This window comes from Poromitra crassiceps (assembly GCF_964638095.1).
Source record: "Poromitra crassiceps genome assembly, chromosome: 4".
In the NCBI taxonomy this organism is placed as follows: Eukaryota; Metazoa; Chordata; class Actinopteri; order Beryciformes; family Melamphaidae; genus Poromitra; species Poromitra crassiceps.
Genome location: NC_139626.1, coordinates 75,909,611 through 75,932,331, shown reverse-complemented (window position 1 = coordinate 75,932,331; position 22,721 = coordinate 75,909,611). Strand labels below are relative to the sequence as shown.

The 22,721-nt window shown below is 46.5% G+C and overlaps 1 protein-coding gene across 1 annotated transcript in view; it reads left to right on the top strand.

Moving 5' to 3' along the window:
• LOC310775942 (NLR family CARD domain-containing protein 3-like) overlaps positions 1-22,721 on the top strand; it is a 112,232-nt gene that overhangs the window by 479 nt on the left and 89,032 nt on the right. The window contains exon 2 of the mRNA XM_083636065.1: positions 19,806-19,892. The gene's annotated coding sequence lies outside the window, so the exon portion shown is untranslated. The remainder of the gene's footprint in view (positions 1-19,805; positions 19,893-22,721) is intronic.

Genomic DNA, 22,721 nt, shown 5'->3' with positions numbered 1-22,721 from the left:
GGTGCCCTTTACAGGGAGCTTGATCGTGTTTTGAATTATTTTATTTTAAAGGGATTGCATATACAAGGAAACTGACTTAGTGTGGTTGGTGCACAAGTTACATAGCGCCACTGTCTGGCGGAAACGTCATTTGAACTGTAAAATGTTTTTTTTATACCTAGAATAATATGTCTGAAACTGCGGTGGTGGTCGGATCACCTGCCCTTTACAGGGAGCTTGACCCTGTTTTGAATTAGAATTACGGTATTTTATTTTGGACAAGGGATGTTTGCACATACAAGTTGCACAAGGTGCATAAGTTACATGCATAAGTTACATAGTGTCGCTGTCTGGTGGAAACATCATATCTGCAAAAAAGCTATTTTTGATTTTAACATAGTTTAATAATAGCAACATTAATAACCAGTAATATAACATCTGTCGCTGGGCCAAAATACCTGAAACTTTCACAGGTTATTTTGGGGTACCTACTCAATATTAAATCCATTTATGAAAATGAACAATCAAAAATGGAAAGAAGGAGCTGTTAGGAATTTAAATTACAAGATTTAATGGGAAGTAATTGTACCTGTGTACTGCAAAGAGTTTAACAGAGTACATCTTCAAAAAAGTGATACGGGCAACTAAATCAAATATATACTTTTTAAAAGGCTGAATTTGGAGATACAAGGTCACCGCCGGACAGCGACAATAGGTTACATAAGGAACATGATAAGTTAGAAGAAATATACAGACAGATATAAAGATATAAACAGTATATGAATAACCAAGTGTGGCAAACCAGCAGGTTATATAAAAAAAACACCTTTTCAGGCTCCACCTGGCCCCTTGTTGAACTAACATCTTTCTCTCTCAAAAAACAAACAAACTTACCACTCTATTCCTTCAAAAGTTGTAGCTGTCATAGATTATGTTGCATAGTTGATTTCTCTATTGTTGACAAAATGTGTTATTGTAAGTCGCTTTGGATAAAAGCGTCTGCTAAATGACGTAATGTAATGTAATGTAATAATGTTATATTTTGGCTGATTAACTGTGACAGCTTTGTTTGTTTGTTTGCGGGTCATGTGGGTCAGTTCAGGACCGTGAGCAGGTCACACTGGAATCTGATGTTGGGTCAGTTCAGGACCGTGAGCAGGTCATACTGGAATCTGATGTTGGGTCAGTTCAGGACCGTGAGCAGGTCATACTGGAATCTGGTGTTGGGTCAGTTCAGGACCGTGAGCAGGTCACACTGGAATCTGGTGTTGGGTCAGTTCAGGACCGTGAGCAGGTCATACTGGAATCTGATGTTGGGTCAGTTCAGGACCGTGAGCAGGTCACACTGGAATCTGATGTTGGGTCAGTTCAGGACCGTGAGCAGGTCACACTGGAATCTGATGTTGGGTCAGTTAAGGACCATGAGCAGGTCATACTGGAATCTGGTGTTGGGTCAGTTCAGGACCGTAAGCAGGTCACAATGGAATCTGGTGTTGGGTCAGTTCAGGACTGTGAGCAGGTCACACTGGAATCTGGTGTTGGGTCAGTTCAGGACCATGAGCAGGTCATACTGGAATCTGATGTTGGGCCAGTTCAGGACCGTAAGCAGGTCACAATGGAATCTGGTGTTGGGTCAGTTCAGGACTGTGAGCAGGTCACACTGGAATCTGGTGTTGGGTCAGTTCAGGACCGTGAGCAGGTCACACTGGAATCTGATGTTGGGTCAGTTCAGGACAGTGAGCAGGTCACACTGGAATCTGATGTTGGGTCAGTTCAGGACCGTGAGCAGGTCACACTGGAATCTGATGTTGGGTCAGTTCAGGACTGTGAGCAGGTCACACTGGAATCTGATGTTGGGTCAGTCCAGGACCGTAAGCAGGTCACAGTGGAATCTGGTGTTGGACAGAAAGAGAGAGAGGCGGCAGAGATACACAGAGAGGGGGAGACAAGGAGAGGGAGAGAGAGAGAGAAAGAGAGAGAGGGCAAAGACAAAGAGAGGGGGAGACAGAGAGAGAAAGACAGAGAGAGGGGACAGAGACAGAGAGAGATAGCATTCATTCTTGTATTATTCATTCATTCATTCATTCATTTGTCTTGTAGTACAGTACGTTTTCTAATTCATGTTTAGCTTTTCATGTCTAAACGCTTGCTTTGGCAATATGTACAGTACAGTGTTACGTCATGCCAATAAAGCCAGTTGAATTGAATTGATAGCTGGGAAGACAGAGAGAGGGGCAGAGAGAGGGGGGCAGAGAGAGGGAGAGGCAGAGAGAGAGGGGGGAGAGACAGAGAGAGAGGGGGGACAGATAGAGTGGGCAGAGAGATAGAGGGGGAGAGACAAAGAGAGGGGGGCAGAGAGAGGGGGACAGAGAGAGAGGGGGCAGAGTGAGAGAGAGAAACAGGGAGGGGCAGAGACACACAGAGAGGGGGAGACAGGGAGAGGGAGAGAGAGAGAAAGAGAGCGGGGGCAAAGACAGAGAGAGAGAGGGGACAGAGAGAGAGATTGGGAGACAGAGAGGGGGGACAGAGAGAGAGTGAGACAGAGAGTGAGATTTAAAACACGATTTCAGACGGAAGCCCGTCTTTATTGTCACACGAACACTACAACACATGCATGCGGCCACAACACACACTCATGCTGACGGTGGCCGGTGAAATATGTCCTCTGCATTTGACCCATCCAGGCTTGTCCTTTCCTCCGGGGGGCAGGCCAGGAGCAGTGGTGGCTTTTTCTTTCGAGCGCCCGGGGACCAACTTCAGATGTTGTCGTCACTGGTCGGATGAGGATCTTCTGCATGTTTTTAGTGGGGGGTTATGTACGGAGGAACCCCCTCCGAGGGGGAGACAGAGAGAGACAGAGAGAAAGGGGCAGAGGCAGAGGGAAGAGACAGAGAGAGAGAGAGAGAGAGAGAGAGAGAGGGGGGACAGAGAGAGAGATTGGGAGACAGAGAGGGGGGGACAGAGAGAGAGGGTGAGACAGAGAGAGACAGAGAGAGAGAGAGACACTGGGGCATGTAAAAAAACCCTAACAAGAACAAACAGGTATGTGGCAGGTAGGCCTGAAGGGAAATGACAGTTAGGGGAGCGCCCTGAGCTGCCTCCTTGAACTTAGATAATACCTCAAAGAATGTTGTAAACAAGGAAACACACACACACACACACACACGCACGCACACACACACACAATCGTGTGCTAATGACACACACGATGTGTAGTCAAAGAGAGAAGTTATTCATCTAATCCCTAGTTCCTCATTGCGCGGCTCGCGAGGACGCTGGCGGCTCCCGAAGCTTTAGTTGGCGGCTCTAAGAAATTGCAAAAAAAAAGAAAAAAAAAAGACACGTTTTTTTTTTTTTTTTTAAATGTTTTTCCCCCCCCCCTGCTCTCCCCAAAATTTCAATAAACCTTTATGGCATATTATTACAATGCAACAATACGGTGTTGACAGTAATAGAAGGTGCCAAATCATTCAAACCAATAAGCATTTTGCTTTTAGGAGTATTGTGCCAGCCTGCTAACTAGGGATGCAGCGGTTTCGCAAGTAATGTAACGAGTAGTGTAAATAATTACCTTCTCCAGGGAGTAATTAAGTAAAGTAAGCCATTACTTTTTTAAAGTAATGTGTAATGTATAACTTTTTTCAGTAAACCCCCCACACTGTCCATTAGTTACTCTTTTTCTGTACCCTAATGTAACGTGGTGCATAATTTAAAGTGAAACATCATACAGAGTAGTTCATGAGTACTGAATCATTACTATACCCAACAAATACATTCAAGAGTTGTTTCAGGTGAGAATCACAGCCCATAGTTGTTAGTCAGGTTCTCAACTGAGCTAACAAGACTGTGGAATCAGATCAGTCGGTAGAGATGATGCTATCAGACAGAGGCTGAGAGAGCGAGACACACACAGACACACACACACACACTGACCGAGAGAGACAGAGATATTCTGCCCGTTTTCTGGAAAACGACCTAGTGAAGACTAACCCAGAGAAAGAGAGAGAGAGATTTACACACACACACACACACACACACACACACACACACACACACACACACACACACACACACACTGACCGAGAGAGACAGAGATATTCTGCCCGTTTTCTGAAAACGACCTAGTGAAGACTAACCCAGAGAAAGAGAGAGAGAGAGAGAGACACACACACACACACACACACACACACACACACACACACTGGGGAACCTAAAACCTGAAACTGTTAGGATGACGTCATCATTCCTACTTTGACGTCGTCATTCCTACTATGATGTCATCGATCACTGATGATGTCATGATTCATGGGCGTCTTTCGTGCCTTTCGCTGGTGATGTCATAACACAGGTGATGTCATATTCACATCTATAAGGGCCTGTTCCTGCAGGTCCTCGCCAGTGATTCATAATCTAAATTCTCATCAAGGATCATACCAATCTCTGCAATCTCTGCAAACCGTTCCCAAAACCTCGAACAGTGCAGCCCAGCCATCAAGTTCCACAACACCCCAGCTTCATCAACTACCCGCGAATAGATCCACATGTCTAACTCCGATCTGACAGTATGAATCACTGGGAAATGGGTCTAGCGGGCAAATTTCTCACCCCAATCAAGGAGGAGGCCCCCAATCACTCTAAAGCGGATCTAGCGGACACACTTCCGCCAGTCAAGGAGGAAGCTCCCGAGACCCCAGTTTTTCCCGCCGGCCACGTCAGGTGGTCCACCAGACGACACCTTCCAAACAGCACTGCTTTCTACTATTTCGGGCCTGGGCGCGCGACTCGCGGAGATGCGACGGGAGCAGGCGCTCCTCGATGACATCCTTCGGGACATGCTCGACGGCCAGAGGGAGGCAGCTGATCTGCACGCCCTCCTGGTTGGCCGGCTGGATCGTCTCGACGGGCTAGGCCCCCAGGGCGTCATTCCGCAGTCTCCTGCCCCCCCTGCCCCTCCTGCCCCAGCTTCTGAGCGATCAGTCGCCCCAACGCCAGTTACCCGGCCCGGTCGCTTCAGCTGACCCACCAGGCGGTCAGCTGGATACCTCCACTCATCCTGATATCTCCACTCATCCTGATGTCTCCACTCGTCCCATCACGTTCGGAGACTTGCCGACAATACTTGAGCTGATTGCCCAGCAGGAAAAGCAATCCAGGCGCTGGTTTCCAGGGCCGATGATCGGGACGCCCTCCTGGTTAGCACAATCGAGGCTCTGGCTTCCGAAGCCGCTGATCGGCACGCCCTCTTGATTGGCCGGCTAGATCGTCTCGACGGGCTAGGCCCCCAGGGCGTCATTCCGCAGTCTTCTGCCCCTCCTGCCCCAGTTTCCGAGCGCGCCGCCGTTCCGGAGGTTTCCAGACCTGCTACTCCCCCGTCCACAGCGGTCGTTGCTTCTAGCTCTGCCTCTCGGCCGCCTCCAGCTGCTAAGGGCATATTCTGGGGGGAGTTCGCGTCATCCCAGAGCAGGGGCAGCCACATTCGAGTCCCAGCAGCCATCTGTACCGTGATCTGACCGGCAGGGTTCGCATCACACCAGAGGAGAGGCAGCGCCGTTTGGACACCCGGAGCTGCCTGTAATGTGGTCGAGCCGGGCATTACCTCTCCTCCTGCTCCCGGCGTCCAGTAAGTGGTCCCCACCGCTCGCCGGCCCGTGGTACTCTCAGTGGATCAAGACTCTACGTGTCCAGCCGAAAGATCTGTACGGTTGGGTAGCGCTCCCTGCAGGACCCAGGAGTGGCAGTGTGTCTCCAAGAGGGTTAACGAGTTGGAGAGGACTGTCGACCGTCTCATTGGGAAGTTCAATCGCTGCCTGCAGATCGGCTCCGTCCCCCCGCAGGGGGCCTCCGAGTCTACTGGCCCTGAGGCACAACCTGAGGCACATCCTGTGGACCTGCCCCTCGCCGAGTCTGAACCTGTACCTGAGGCACAACCTGTGGACCTTCCCCTCGCCGAGTCTGAACCCGTACCCCAGCAGCAGCCAATTCCTGTCCTTGACCAACACGTAGGTCCCAGCTTCATGCTGGGAGGTTCCCGTAGTGTCGTCAGCCCTCGGTCAAGAGCAAGAAGAAATAAGAGGCGTTTAAAGGAGGAGACGGTGGGTGACCCCCCCAAACTACAGGTCGGGAGGGCAGGCCTCGCTGTGTCAGATCCCCCTGCGGCTCTGCCTTCGGAGACGGCGGCATTTGACCCTTTTGATGGTCTCCAGCCTCCCGTGTTTGGATCGTGCCCCGGGGGATGGCCGGCCCCAGAGGATCCACCGGACCCGGTGGAAGTTCTATCTACGTATCGGTCCATCTATGGCTTCGATATCCTGTATTAGGGAGGAGCACCTCCACTGTCCTACACCCCCTTTGGGGTCTGACCACCTGCATCTAACCACCTGCTGAAGAGCACCTCACTCTCTTACACCCCCTTTGGGGCCTAACCACCTGCGTCTAACCACCTGCGGAAGAGCACCTCCACCAGAACCTACGGATTTTTTGTCTCCCAGATGCCATCCTTGATGGCCCCATTGGACGCCAGGTGACGTCCGTTGAGGGGAGGGTACATCCCCTCAACGGACTGTTAGGATGACGTCATCATTCCTACTTTGACGTCGTCATTCCTACTATGATGTCATCGATCACTGATGATGTCATGATTCATGGGCGTCTTTCGTGCCTTTCGCTGGTGATGTCATAACACAGGTGATGTCATATTCACATCTATAAGGGCCTGTTCCTGCAGGTCCTCGCCAGTGATTCATAATCTAAATTATCATCAAGGATCATACCAATCTCTGCAATCTCTGCAACCGTTCCCAAAACCTCGAACAGTGCAGCCCCAGCCATCAAGTTCCACAACACCCCAGCTTCATCAACTACCCGCGAATAGATCCACATGTCTAACTCCGATCCTGACAGAAACAGGTAAGCTGGGCAGGTAGACACTGGAAGGTAAATGCCAGTTAGGGAGTGTCTGAGGTGCATTCTGCTCCTCAGTGTGCAAACTATACTGTGGCTTTCGGGGGAGCCGACTTTTTCACCGGGGGGGGGGGGGGGGGGGGGGTGCAGAGAACAGTAGAGGGGCAGGGGCTCAAATTCATAAAAGGGCACTACAGTCATGTTTTCAGGGGGTCTACTATTTCTTTAAGGGGAGCCAAAGCCCCCCCAGCTCCCCCGTAGTTCGCACCCTGCTGCTCCTGAACCTCAGCCAATATCGCTAAAGAATGTTGTAAACAAGGAAGCACACGCACGCACACACGCACGCACGCACGCACACACACACATCATGTTCAAACAAGACTGCATGCCTAAATAGCCCAGCCTATACGGGGGCAGGGGGTTGCATGCCCAAAACAGCCCCTCCCCCTCCTGTACCAATCACAGTATAGATCATAATTCTACGATTGAATTTGTGCTCATCCAAAGATAGTGTGAAGGGGACGAGGGGCGAGTTACATTTTAGCCCTAATTTCATTCATGTTAAATGTTGCGTGCGTCATTCCCTCCCTGCCCCTGTATGTCGTGCGTAAAAGGAGAGGAAGGAAAGTCTGAGGTTTTTTACTGTGCGGGCGGCCAACTTAACATTTTTGTTCGTGTGACCCTCAACACAGGCTTTGATCATCCCGGGACACTTACTGATACTTATGCTTAAATTAACCCACTCATATTCTGATTTACTCAAGAAAAACATTTCAGCTAGTGGAAATTCTAATTGGCTGGTAACTTTAAAATCTAGCAGCCATATTGGCAGGTGGTCAAAACAGTTAATTTCAAGCCCTGTGACATAGGAGTGAGTGAGAAAAGGATCAAATATTGGTGGTTAAGACTGAATAATGACATCACAACTGTTAATTTAAAATTAGTTATTCCTCTAAACCTGGCTTCAAATGCATCAAATTTTTCGCGCTGCCGCCGTTCGGCCCTCAGCAAAATGGTAGCGAGGACATTTTTTGTGGCCCTCTCTATCATCAAAGTTACCCATCCATGGGTAACCATCATCATCATCATCATCATCACTTTATTGTCAGACACAAGGTCCATTAAAAAACACACACATTACATATAAAACAGGTAACAACACAATAAGAGCACCTAACATTTCTACAGTAAGGCACTGTACCAGTGTTTCCAGATGGAAGACATGTATCTAGTGTCACTGAGATTGGGTTGAGACAGCAACATAATGAACATATTCTGAGACACATTCAGACGACAGATAAACCTATACATCAGGTTTCTCAACAGGGCATGAAAGGTGCTAACTCCTGCTCCACAAAACATTTCACTGGCACTACTACACCTTGGCTTCCTAAGAAGGATCCTCAGGCAGTCATTATAAGCAACCTGGAGCTTTTTAATGCTAGCCTGCTTATACTTGACCCACAGGGGAGCAGTATACAGAGGAGTACAGTAGGCTCTAAACAGTTTAACCTTTACATCATCTGAGCAAAAATAAAACTTCTTCCTCAGCATGTTAGCTCATTGAGTGCCAGCCACTTTTGGAGAACGGACGCTCCCAGTGCCAGAGTTTCAGAGCGTTTTCAGTGATTTCTCGAGGCCCACAGAATATTGTGTGATATTACTATGTAAACACCGAACACGCAAAAAGAACGATGAGACTCTGTTCTATCATCAGCAAAAACAGGTTTATTGATATCATTTTCCGTTCTTTAGTTATCAGCCGGAGAAGATAGCTTGATTTAACCAAAAGCAGCCGTTTTTTCTAGAAGCTGAGATAATCAGCCTTTTGTGAAATTAAACATTTCATGCACATCACTGACTGAAGCTAATATTTTCTGATGTAGACACACCTCAAAAATAATTTCCTTCAATAGAACAGCGAAAACCAAGGAATTTTGTTTGGCAAAACAATATTTTTTAGCTGCAACCAGCAGCGCTGGCCCCTGCGTGCGCTGCTGGTTGCAGCTTCTTGCTGGTCTTGATTTACTGCTGGTGGGCATCAGATATTCTAGCTTGCGTTTGCTAATCCTGTCCTGCTGTCTGGGTCTGTCTGGGTGTTGTATGCTGCTCTGCGTGCCCCCCCCCCCCCCCCTCAACTGCACACTCCTCCTCCGTATGGGAGTGTCTCTGGGGCTTTCTGCTGCGTTTGCTCTGCACTGAAAAGTCCGCTACATCCAGCTTTTTTACAGCGTTCCGCGTGTATTTGTCACCGGCTCCCATGCTTCCAGTTGAGAATAATAACAACTAATAACAAAATCATGCGGATGGGCTATCGCAGCGGACACGGAGGTGCTCAATTGTGGCAGCAGCTCGGCTGCTGCAGGCACAGCTAACTTCATGCATATCGATGCCTACGGATGCAATGCGATTTCCTTTTCCCCAACGACTTCTTCTGTGTTTTTTACTCCACTTTCTGTAATCTGGAGAGCACTGTCGCCACCTAAGGGTTCTGTAAAATAGGTTAGACACATTCAATAGCTCCCATATTGTAAGAGGCGATGTAAGAGGCTTTGATCGACATCCCCCCATCAAAAAACGCAATTGACGACTTTAGTCGTCATTGGCACTGAACGTTACAAAATCAATTGACGACTAAAGTCATCATTGGCACTCAATGAGTTAGCTTGAGCATACAGTACACGCCTCTGTCTGTACATGTCATCATCATCACTCATTTGATCAGTTATAACATGACCCAAATATTTAGTTCGACAGCAAACTGCCAGCACCTGCCCAGACAAATAAAAAGAAGGAAAGGAGAGATCCTTATCATCTCTTGTTCTGCAGATCATAGTGACACTCTTTTTAGCATTATATTTCACGTCAAAACGACCTCCATAGTCAGAACAGATATTCAGCAACTGTTGGAAACCAGTACTGCTTGGAGACAGGATAACCAAATCATCGGCATACATAAAGTGATTTACAGTGGTGTTACCAATCACATATCCCGTTCGGCAGCTGCTGAGCTGTACAGAGAGTTCATTCATATATAAATTGAACAGGGCGGGGGAAAGAAGCCCCCCCTGACGGACGCCATTGCCGACATCAAAAGGAGCAGAGACCGTACCTTACCTGCATGGTCTGGTTAGCATACCAGAATGCCAGGATTCTAATAATGCTATCAGGCACGCCCCTCTCCCTCAGTTTTAAAAATAGTTTCTGGTGGTTGACTCGGTCGAATGCCTTAGAGGCATCAATAAACCCCACTAAAACAGAGGAATGCTTACCTTTATACATATCAAAAACCTCTTTCAATGCATAAATACAGAGGTCAGTGCCATGCTTGGCTTTGAATCCAAATTGATTGTCAGACGTGACTAAAAAGGAACTTAAATGATCTAATAAAATTCTCTCTAAAACTTTAGAAAGTACACTGGCCAGTGCAATAGGTCGGTAGTTGTCCACACTCCCCACCTTACCTGCCTTGTCCTTGATGACTGGCACCAAAGTGACCGACAACAAGGAGTCCGGCAGCAGCCCATGTGTCATGAGGCCTGTAAAACAGATGGAGAGCAGGACAGCCACCCTGGAGCTTGCATGTTTAAGATGCTCTGCCGAGATATTATCTTGGCCGCTGGCTTTGTTATCGGCCAGCTGAGTTATAGCTTGAAGCACCTCGTTAACTGTAAAACCAACAGCCTCACTGTTAGGGATGCTGCTCACTGGCAACGGGTCACTTTTTACACAGTTAAACACGGCAGAATAATGCTGCCTCCACAGCTCAGCTATGTCAGCAGCACCAGAGACTCCCTCAATCGTGCCAGGTAGCAGCGTACTGCCTCGATTCAAGGCCTTCACCTCATTCCAGAAGCCAGTGACATTGCAGCTAAGGAGCTTCTCAGCCATTGAGTCTGCTCTCATGAGTTGTTCATGTTTGGTTATATACTGAATAGCAGCTTTGTATCTGGCCTGGGTGTTCTTTCTGTGGTCCAGAGCAGGACCCTGCCTGGGCCTGCCTGCCGTTACCCATTGACTAAAGGCCTCCCTAGCTGCAGCAAAATGGGGGGCTACATGTTTATTCCAACCTGGCTTACCTGGCTTACCTGTTTTACAATTAGAATAAGTGATGTAGAGGCTACTGGCCTCACACAATGTTCCAACAATGGCATCATACATAATACAGAGATCATGGTGGTGAGCTGTATCTTTACAGTTAACATCCGAGCACAGGATAGCATCATAGGGTAACAACACCTGGTTCAAAAGAGCCTCTGTTTTCCCATAGTAAAATAGGACATCGTTACCTGAGAGTTTAGACCAGTCTAGTTTGGACCTAGATCTGTTGTTGACCTCCCGGGTCATCTAAGGGAGACTGTCTAACTCAATGTAACAAATAAAAGGTAAATGATCACTCATTGATGCCTCATACACAATCTCCATAGATCGCAGATTGGCATGGGCATCAGCCGAGCAAACACAGTGATCTAACCAAGATGTGGTGTTCCAGGCTTCACTAATATAAGAGAAGCTGTCAGCTGGCAACAGCACTTGGCTAGATATAGTGAGTTCACTATCATTACAAAATTGAGTCAAGTGTCTAGCAAATAGGGAGCTTCTATCAGAAATGTCAGCATTCCAATCACCAACCATATAGACACAAGTACAGAGATTATCCTGTATAAAACAGTTAATAAAGGCAAGTTTGTTAAGGTAGTCATCCTCATTGTCTAAGCACTCATATGGAGTGTACACATTAAGAACAATAAACTCCTTGTTGTTGGACTTGTACTTCACAGCAATGCACCAGTCCACCTCCAGCCTGATAACACTGATCACTGAGTCCAGCTTTATGTGCCAGAGGATGGCGACACCTCCCGCTATTCTCCCCCGCATTATTCCCATAGACAGGTCAGTCGTTGACTCGCCAACACCATGAAAGTTGTGATTAAAAGAGTTCAAGAGGCCCAGGTCTTGTTTGGAGAGAAATGTCTCTTGCAGACAGAGAATGTCACATTTTAACAGTAAATTGTCAACAGCTATGCGTCGAGCTCTATCCCCAGCGCTGCCCCCGACAGTTGTAAGAGCCAACCCCGCATGACTTATAGATCAGCCGAAGCCGCAGGCGCATTTACACCATCAGCAGAGGGGGGCGGGGTTAAGTTGGCACCCACAGCACCCTTCTTGCGAGGTTCATAATACCGCCTGACCACAGAGCCTTCAGGCCAGAGATCAGGGGTATACATCTCTGCAACATCGTTACACTCTGCACTCACTTTAAAGGAGCTGTAACAATTGCCCATAGTCACTATACGTTCACAGTTAACTTTACGGCCAAGATTATCACCAAGATAGCTTGCCAGCGACTCTGCATCAATGTCCGGTGCAAACTTGGTCGCAAAGACACTCACCAGCTTCTTCCTGATGACTCTAATGTTGCCTTGCGCACGCGTTCCAACAATAGGTTTAGACCTCCTCAGTTCGGGCTTAATTCTCCGGTTAGAGTTAATGCCCCGCTCATCAGCGGGATCCCTCGGCCCCCGTCGCTGCTTAACGACTAGGGACCATTTAGGCAAGTTGGCATGCGCTGATGGTGGAGGAACCAGGCTCTGGTTATCAGAGAGTTCCTGCGTGAATGTTGGAGGGACCAGGCTCTGATTATCAGAGAGTTCCTGTCCCCCGAGCTGTGCTGCTGTAGTCACCTCACTCGGCTCCACAGTTCTTCCTGGGCTTACGTCCAGCCCCGTGGGTGAGGCAGCAGCCTCCAGAGTGGCGCTGTTGCTGTCACCTTCAGCAGCACCAGAGGCAGCCGGTAGCAAGGATGACGGTGTAGACCCACTAGGGGTTCCAGTGAGACTCGGTCTTCCCCGGCCAGGCCATCCTCCATGCCTAGACTCACCTCGATGCTCCAGGGCATGGACTCTGGAGACAACGGCCGTGGTTACCGTAGCTAGCCTCAGCGCGCAGACCTCACTGTACAAACGCTCCATTTTGCTGAGCAGGTTAGAGACGTCCAGGTTGTTGAAGGACACTGGCGGCAGGTCATCCAGGTAGTGGGAGACAAAATGAGGAATGTTGTCTCTGCATTCATTCAGCACTTTAAGGCAGCTTTTAATATTGTTAGTGTCCTTCTGAATGCCTTTGAAGCCCACACACCGCTGTTTGGTAGGGCATAGCTCAAACAAGACCTTTTTAGAGGACTCAATCCAGTCGGAATCAAAGTTGTTAGAGGCTACCAGAATTATCTCGTCCTGGGCCATCGTTTTGATTTTTACTGCAAGGAAATTAAGGAACTCATCCTCAACAATAACTTTTCCATCAGTAGTTTCATGAATCGTAGGTTTTAGACGAGGTCTCCGTTTAAAACCAGAAGCTGCTGGTGCATGACGCTCCCCACCCGGCATCTCCGGGCCAGGTTAGCGGGCGTAGATGGCAGAGGGTCCGGCCGGCTAAGTGCAAGCACGACCAGAGATTTTCTCGGGTTAGCAGGCTCTTAAAAATAGAGGGTTCCTGGATCGCCGAGCTCTGCGTGGTGATTTCAGGGAACTCTCCAGGCGAGACAAAAAACAACTATCAAACAAACAAACTTTCAGGGCCAGGGACTCCGTGAAATATATACAGCACTCCGCGGCTCTGGCGGTAGCACGCTTTACATAGGCTATCCCATAGAGCAGGATACCTACGAAAAAATCATAAAAGCTCTGTTGCAACTCGCCCAAAAAGGCATGCAGCCTGTGCACTTTCGGTGAGCGAATACTTAGCACTAGGGCACGTTGAGCTGCACCCATATAAAACAGATTAAAATACTAAAAAACTAGCAAACAAACACGGCAGGTTTCTGTCTGTCCGCCATCTTGGTCGCCGTTACGGCATGACAATATTTGTTCGGCCCCCGGCAACAATCTGGGTTTTTCATGTGGCCCCCCATGAAAAATAGTTGGCCACCCCTGTATTAGAGGCTACTTGAACATTGGCGGGATGTAGCCTTTATCTCACCCTGTTGTATCTAAGACACTAAGAAGTAACACAAATTACATGGAATAATAACAATTGCCACAATTTCAATTTTTGGAATTGTTGCATCGCTAATTTTAATCTTGTCATATTCGTCTACTAACTAGACCAGTGGTTCTCAACCTTTTGGCTTGTGAAGCTTTAAAAACTCTTCATGCCTACTGTGGTGACTAGGGGTGCTCCGATCCTACTAAGCCACGATCCGATCCGATTCCGATTCTTGGGGTCACGATCCGATTCCAGAATCTAGAATCGATTCTCAATGATGTAGTTTTATATTGCAATAACACACAAAGGCAAATCTAAGACAAAAAATGACAAAATATTTATTCATGCTGAACTTCAAATTCAACTCCCGTGTGACCCTCAACATCCCGGGCCACTTACTGATACTTATGCTTAAATTAACTAGGGCTGGCACGGATCAGAAAACCCACGGATCGGATCGCGTGACGGATTTTGAGCCACGGATCACGGATTTTTCGGTTCAGCAAAAAAAAAAATATATAGGCTATATCAGATTTTTTCTCTCAAAATTAGATTTTCGATTTGATTTTTTAATACTATTATACTTCTCTAACCATTTGTTGCCCTGCACAGCTCAAAAAATATTTTTTCTCATGACACAATTTATGCTTTTACTCTGAAGGCAGAACAACCCAACTTCCTGTTTTAGGTGGCACTGCGCCTAACTTCCTGGCTGTTGCTTGCTAACGTAGTCACTTGACACGGGTACAGACCAGACCGGGTGAGTCTGGAAACATAACGTTGATGCTACGTTAAGCTACTCGGTGGCCCCACGTGTTGTTTTGTTGTTATGTGTCCAAGGCAACATTTCACCGTCCGGTGATAATGTGTTCGTGAAACGTATGCGCGCGTGTGTGTGTGTGTGTTGTGGCTCTCGTTATCTTGTGCAGCCCGCAACACACTGATCGCATTCCTGTGCTTTTTCAGAGGTGTTGAAATAAGTTTGTTGTCTTTAGTAGCCTCTAGCCACAGCCTTCAGAGAGACTTTACAGCAGCGACAAGTAGGCATGGGTCGATTTCCGGTTTTACCGGTTCGGTTCGGTATACGAGCCCAAACCGGTTTGATCACGTGCGAACCGAAAAAACCTAATTTTTTTTTTTTTTTTTTTTTTTTGCCAGTCCATTCTGATTGCACTATTGTTCGTATTAGCCTCTTCTCTAGTTGCACTAGTAGGCAAAAGTCTTATTTTGTTTATTATGTTGATGTTTGAAGAAAAGTTAAGCTGAATAGTTATGAGAAATAAAAACAGTGTGTTGTTACAGTTAAAAGGTTCTGCTTATTTGTATTCAGTGTTCGTGCTGGTTGGCAACATACCAGCTTAGAGGTGCATTATCGCCACCAACTGCAGCCGCTTTGATACGTTTTTTTGGGGAATATCGAACCGGTTTCAAAATGTTCAAACCGACCCATGCCTAGGCCCTATATTGTGTGAATTTGTGAGTTTTGAAGTTTATAAGGCAGCTCAGCTGTAAGCCAATCCATTCTGATTGCACTGCTTGTGTTTTTATTAGCCTTTTCTCAAGTTGCACTATAGGCAGAAGTCTTATTTCATTTATTATTTTTGATGTTTAGAAGAAAAGTTGAGCTGAATAGTTATGAGAAATAAATACAGGGTGTGTTTGTTACACAGGTGTCCTGCTTCTTTTTATTCAGTATCATTGCTGGTTGACAATACCAGCTTAGAGGTGTATTATCGCTATCAGGTGGACTGAAGTTGCACTACAGACAGTTATGGGCCACACTCGGGAGCCCTGCTTAAAAAAAAAAAAAAAAAAAAATTACATTTTTTTTTTTTTTTTTTTTTTTATTACAAAAAAAATCGGTATACCGGTTCGATCCGGTTTAGACGGCAATATCGAACCGGTTTTAAAATTCTCAAACCGACCCAGCCCTAGCGACAAGGGATGAGGAAGCTCACTTGTGCATGCCATGATGATGCCTGTCTGTGTCTGGCTGCGCTGCAGGCGTTCTCATACACTAACGTTAAACGTTAAATGAAACGAAGGGGGGGGGGGGGGGGTCCGCGGACCATTGACGTTCCGAACCGCGTTCCGAACCGTGGGGGCTGATCCGTACGGGTCACAGATTATCCGTGATCCGTGCCAGCCCTAAAATTAACCCACTCATATTCTGGTTTATTTCAAGAAAAACATTTTGGCTAGTGGAAATTCTAATTGGCTGGTAACTTCTAGCAGCCATATTGGCAGGTGGCCAAAAAAGCTAATTTCAAGCCCTGCAGGGAGAGCAAGTGGTGATATAGGAGTGAGTGAGAAAAGGATCAAATATTGGTGTTTAGACTGAATAATGACATCACAACTGTTAATTTAAAATGAGTTATTCCTCTAAACCTGACTTCAAATGCCCCACATTTTTCCACGCCAGCGCCGTTCGGCCCCCAACCCTCAGCAAAATCTGGCCCTCTGGTGGCGAGGACAATTTTTTGTGGTCCTCTCTATCATCAAAGTTCCTGGGTTACGGCATGACAATATTTGTTCGGCCCCTGGCAACAATCTGGGTTTCTCATGTGGCCCCCCATGAAAAATAATTGCCCACCCCTGATCTAGCCTCTTAAATTGGTTCTCAAAGTGAACCAGATTCAGTCATTTTAGTTAAAATTTACACATTTTTCTTACAGGGGGCATGGCCCCCCGAACCCCCCAAGAGGGTCCAAGCAAGGTCTACCCACCACAATCTCTCCAAATCCTGTGGGAAACATACAGTTATTAGTATTTTCTTTGTTCTTAAAAATATATATTGCCTGTTTGTGTTTTGCAATATGGATATTGTTTTATTTATAATTAAATTGAGCATTGGGCCTTTATAAGGATGTTTATTTGTATTATTTCAATTGTCACACTCATCGATATATATTGGAGGTTTGTTTATTAATTGGGAAAAGGACCACTGGAACAAACGCCGCGAACATGATGGTTGAACATGAATAGCGCAGCATGTCACCACCTTCTTTCTTGCTGAGAGCAAGCAGAGAAGCAGTGAGAGAGAGAGAGAGAAAAGAGAGAGGGGGAGAGAGCGAGAGAGAGCAAGAGAGAGAGAGAGAGAGGGGAGGGGAGAACGAGAGAGGGAAGAGAGAGAGGGCTGCTGCGCAATTATGCAGTGATGTCCCAAGGCGTGCGTTTACTGTAATTAGATGTTTCATTCATATAGGCTATATATTTTTACAATAATAATAATACTAATTGATTGGATTTATATAGCACCTTTCTAGATACTCAAAGTGCTTCACATATGGGGAGGGAGGGGGAGGGAACTCAACTCATCCACCACCGATGTGTAGCACCCACCTGGGTGATGCCGCGAACATGATCCGGCTACTTTTTCAAACTCAAAAGTTTGGGGAACTCTCTGATTTAAAATGAGATATTCCTCTAAATTGGGCTTCAAATGGCCAAAAATTTTCACAGCCGCCCTTCGGACGCCGGCATCCGTGGGCCTGATATGATATCCTTTCATGGGGCCCGAAATCCCTGGCTACGGCCCTGCGGCCACTGACAGTGTTCTGAATACACACCTGCGCCTGACTACTAATGTTAGACACACTGGATGTTGTTGAGCAGCTAACATTAGCTGTAGTTTGATAAAGGAAGCACAGAGTGAAACCATAGCAGCATATTCAGATAGCTGCTAAATTATAAATGGTCTACCAGACAGCATGCTTAACGATAGCCAGATAGTCAATGGACTTTTTGAAGATTGCGAGCGGCTAGCCGCTTTCACGACTGTTGTCATATACACTGTAACGTTGATGTTAATGCTAACATCGCTACCGCTAGCCATCAACAGTAAAATGCTAACTAGCCATCTCATTCATGCCAGCCAGCTAATGCTAGCTAGGACTATTGTCTGCTGCAACTGTAGCCCTGTCTCCCGTGTACAAAACCATCGTCTGACACATTTTATTTCCATCTGTTTATGTGACCGTTGGCAGCCAGCTAGGTTGACTTGTGGCTCTGAGCCAAGCCCGTCTGAGCTGAGAGCCTTTCCGCTCTTCCTATGATGAGTAGATCACATGCTTTTTTCAAAGGACACCATTGGTTCCGCGGCGAGGTGATGCCTTCACGTGCACCTCAAAAAGACATCCACAGCATTAAAAATTTGACATTGAAGAATCGATTCTTGGGAGTTTGGAATCGATCCAGGAATCGTGGCATTGAGAATCGCAATCCTTTCAAGAATCAATTTTTTGGAGCACCCCTAGTGATGACCCCCGTTACAGGGGCACATAGACTCTATTGCCTCCTGTAACAGAAAGAGTAGAGAAATAAGGATATAGGCCTAACTTTTTCAGTTTGTTTCAATGAAAGCCGTTTAGTATTTTTGCTTACTTTTAGAAATAAAATAAGTTTGGATACGAGTTATTGAATATTGGTCTGTCATGCAACATAGACGAACTATGATAAGGTATTTCCCAACATTTGATTAAAAAAATTGCCCTGGAATTTATCCAAAATGCCCCCAAAACATATTCCATGGAAAAAGGGGTGGGGGGTGGGGGAGTGAATTTCCTACCCTGCTCTGGAGCATAAGAAGAAGATTGTGGAAGAGACTGGCTTGACCTAACCCCAAACCTAACCCCTAACCAACCATCAGGGGGGCTATTGCCTAACCCCGACCTCGTCAACCTCGTGCCTAGTTTCGCTGCCGCCACGTGGCTGCAGTGCTATTGGAAAATAGTTTCCAATAATCCAACTTGCCATTTTCAGCGTGTAGCAACGAGCTAGCGTGTAGGTTTCTGCTGTTAGCTTGCTAGCTCATTAGCGTTGTTGTTTTCACTATTTACAGCTACACATAAGGAGGAGGGAGCGGAAGCCGCACTGATTGACATGGTCGGAGGCAATGACAAAGCTTGTAATAAGCCGGGAGCGGACATCTGGCACCGACTGAAACAGTCGCTCCAATGGGAGAGCAGAGTAGAGCAGGGGAGGGCTTATCCCAGTAGCCTGTTTCCATGCAGCCAGACTCCTCTCACGGAAGGGAGAGGAGGCTGGCCAGCGAGACTACCTCGTGCCTAACCCTACAACATTCACTGCCAACCTCGTCAGCCAACCACGTCAACCCCGACCAAAGTAAGAGAGTTACCCCGGGTGTGAAAAAAGTTCCTGAGCAAATGTTCTACTGTTTGAGGACTTGACTGTGAGAATGTGTTGTGCTGGAGCAGCCAGACAGTTCTACTGTTTGAGGACTTGACTGTGAGAATGTGTTGTGCTGGAGCAGCCAGAGAGTTCTACTGTTTAAGGACTTGACTGTGAGAATGTGTTGTGCTGGAGCAGCCAGAGAGTTCTACTGTTTGAGGACTTGACTGTGAGAATGTGTTGTGCTGGAGCAGCCAGAGAGTTCTACTGTTTGATGACTTGACTGTGAGAATGTGTTGTGCTGGAGCAGCCAGAGAGTTCTACTGTTTGAGGACTTGACTGTGAGAATGTGTTGTGCTGGAGCAGCCAGAGAGTTCTACTGTTTGAGGACTTGACTGTGAGAATATGTTGTGCTGGAGCAGCCAGAGAGTTCTACTGTTTGAGGACTTGACTGTGAGAATGTGTTGTGCTGGAGCAGCCAGAGAGTTCTACTGTTTGAGGACTTGGCTGTGAGAATGTGTTGTGCTGGAGCAGCCAGAGAGTTCTACTGTTTGAGGACTTCTGAGGCAGCCACACCCTGTTGGCTTTTGCTGCTTTCTCCATTTACCAATGTACCAAGTAAAGAAAGGAAAAAGATATTTAACAGTTCACAGAAATAAATGAAGTGAAAACTGGGAAGCACCCTCTGTTCTGACCATGCTGGGGAAACATGTAGTATTGAGTGTTTGTAACAAAGTAGTCCTGTAGATATGGCATCAAAACACATTTACTAATTGCATTATTAACAAGTCCTGTGTATTTTTTTCCACTAGGCTTTCACACTGAAAATGAGCAGCGCTGACTACGGCTCCCTAGATTGTCCAATATTGGTGGCTGACCAGTCCTGAACACCTTCAGAGGTATGTGAGCTAAAATAAAAATTGGGGGGCCAGAGTTGGGGGAGGGGCCAGGGGTGTGACGCTGAGGGCTGTTGCGGGTGGAGGTGTGCTACCAGTAGGGGAGTCTCATGGCCAGGGGCGGGAAATGCTGGGAGGGGACAGTGTGCAACAGTGACGCTGTCACTAACCCTGGGGTGCTCCCCCGGAGTGGTGGGGATGTGGATCATCTTGACTACTGGACCCCCAGAGAAAGCAAGTGTGCCCCCCCACAAGTCTATCATGCAGTGATTTAATGTCAAAAAGTCCTCCCCCAAGATACAGACTTGACCCCTGCACCGGAGCTGTATATTTTTTGCAGTGTGCTCGTTGTTCACTTTTTCCACTTGTTTTCCTGTAACCTGAGAGAGAGAGAGAGAGAGAGAGAGAGAGAGAGAGGCCGCTTTCACACCGGCCTTGAAAGCCGGAAAATGCACGGAAAATGAGATCCGCGCCTCCGATGTGAAAGTTGTGAATGCGGGTTGGTGGGTAATCGCCTTTCGTTCCGCCAGTGGACCTAGTCACAGCGCCGGGTTACCCTGCAACCCACCTCCACCTGAAAGCGTAGGAGCGGCAAGCTGGAATGGTGCGAATGTTCACCTCATTCATAAAAAAAAATACAGGGGAAATCACCTCATCCAGCAAGAAAGGCATACGTGAAAGTAAAAAAAGGTGGCCATTTTGTATTCGCTCCCAAGCATGTTTGACCTGGTCCCTGCTGATTGCAGCTGAACGCTGCATGGAGAAATATCACTAAATCACCTGTGTAAAAAGGTTATCATGAACCAGTGTTTCCCCCCTGTGGGGCGCAGTGGCATTACAGGTGTAGCCTGGTAAACCAGCCCGTCATGTGAACTCACATTTCATTTGGTTCTGCGTGATGTCCCTTAAGCCTGGGAGGGTGTTTAAGCTGCAGAGCGGAAGAGCCAATAAGTCATGTGATTGACAGCGCAAGTTGGCCGATCAGGAACGCTACTAGCACTGCACTAACAAAACAATAATGCCCGCCTCCTTGCCTGATCGTCTCAAGGAGTAATGTCAGCGTTTGTCTAGTTTAAACAGCCATAAAGTGCAGTTATTGCAGAAATAGACTCAATAACAACAATTAAACAAGTACAGGAGTATCGCCGCAACCGCAGAGTTTCTCGGCGGAAAATATGTTTTTACCATTCTCCCGAGTGGATTTGGGTTTGACTGGATCCGACGCTGATTGGCTGAAGGAGTTGTCTGCCAAGGCAACTATGCCCGCCCATGCTCCCGCCCCTGTAAGGACTGGGTGAAGAGTTGGGGCCAGACCGTCACGCAGAACCAAATGAAATGTGAGTTCACGTGACGGGCTGGTTTACCAGGCTATTACAGGTGGGGCGCAGGGGGAAATGCAGAAATGCATTGTTATTTTTTGCACAGATAGAACTTTATTGATATTGTTATAACAAAGTGATTGCACACTTGATGTTATTTCAATAAAAGTTCAACTTGTTACACTTTTGTTGGGGCGGTGGGGCATGAACATTTGTCCTCCTCCAAAGTGGGGCATGACAAAAAAGTTTAAGAAGTCTTGTGCATATTGGCATGCATCTCATCTTAGAGATTTTGTCTGAACAAGTCATCAATTTAATTGTGTGTTATGCAGTGTTTACATCAAATTGGCTTTTTTTTGTTATATTTTCATAATCTAAGATTTTGTCCTTAATATGTGTTTACAGATAGACGGCGATACAGCTACTACCATGGAGGACTCACAACCTCTGCTGCCTAAGACACAGATCAGTGATGTAACTGGTCCCAACAAGCCTCTGCCACAGGTACATTCATGTTTATCCCTTCAGATTGTATTCTAGAGTGTCATGCTTAATGGTAGTCGAATATTTCAGACAAATGTTAACCTTCAGAGGGATTTTCTTCTTGGTTAATTCACACGTGGGCCACTTTTATGGCTTTTGAAGTTTACTGAACAGTGTGAAATGTTTACTGAACATGTGAAATGTTTACTGAACAACAGTGTGAAATGTTTACTGAACAGTGTGAAATGTTTACTGAACAGTGTGAAATGTTGACTGAACACTGTGAAATGTTTACTGAACAGTGTGAAATGTTTACTGAACAGTGTGAACTGTTTACTGAACAGTGTTAAATGTTTACTGAACAGTGTTAAATGTTTACTGAACAGTGTTAAAAAAAACATTGATGTTTCAAAGTCATAAAAGTGGCCAACGTGTGTGAAAATTGTATTGCTGAACACAAATGACCACGCCCATAAACTTATGTTTTGTTTGTTTGTTACTGAACAGTGTTAAATGTTTACTGAACAGTGTTAAATGTTTACTGAACAGTGTGAAATGTTTACTGAACAGTGTTAAATGTTTACTGAACATCAGTGTGAAATGTTTACTGAACAACAGTGTGAAATGTTTACTGAACAGTGTGGAATGTTTACTGAACAACAGTGTGAAATGTTTACTGAACAACAGTGTGAAATGTTTACTGAACAGTGTTAAATGTTTACTGAACAGTGTGAAATGTTTACTGAACAGTGTTAAATGTTTACTGAACAGTGTTAAAAAAACACATTGATGTTTCAAAGTCATAAAAGTGGCCCACGTGTGTGAAAATTATATTGCTGAACACAAATGACCAAGCCCATAAACTTTTGTTAGCCACAGACCTTATTTGATGCATTCAGGCCAGGCATGTCTGAAGTCCGGCCCTGGGGCCAATTGTGGCCCGCGGACAGATTTAAAGTGGCCCTCGGCTTGTCTCTCAAAATATACTATATGTGGCCCTCTACACAGTATTGGTTAATCAAGCAAGTTC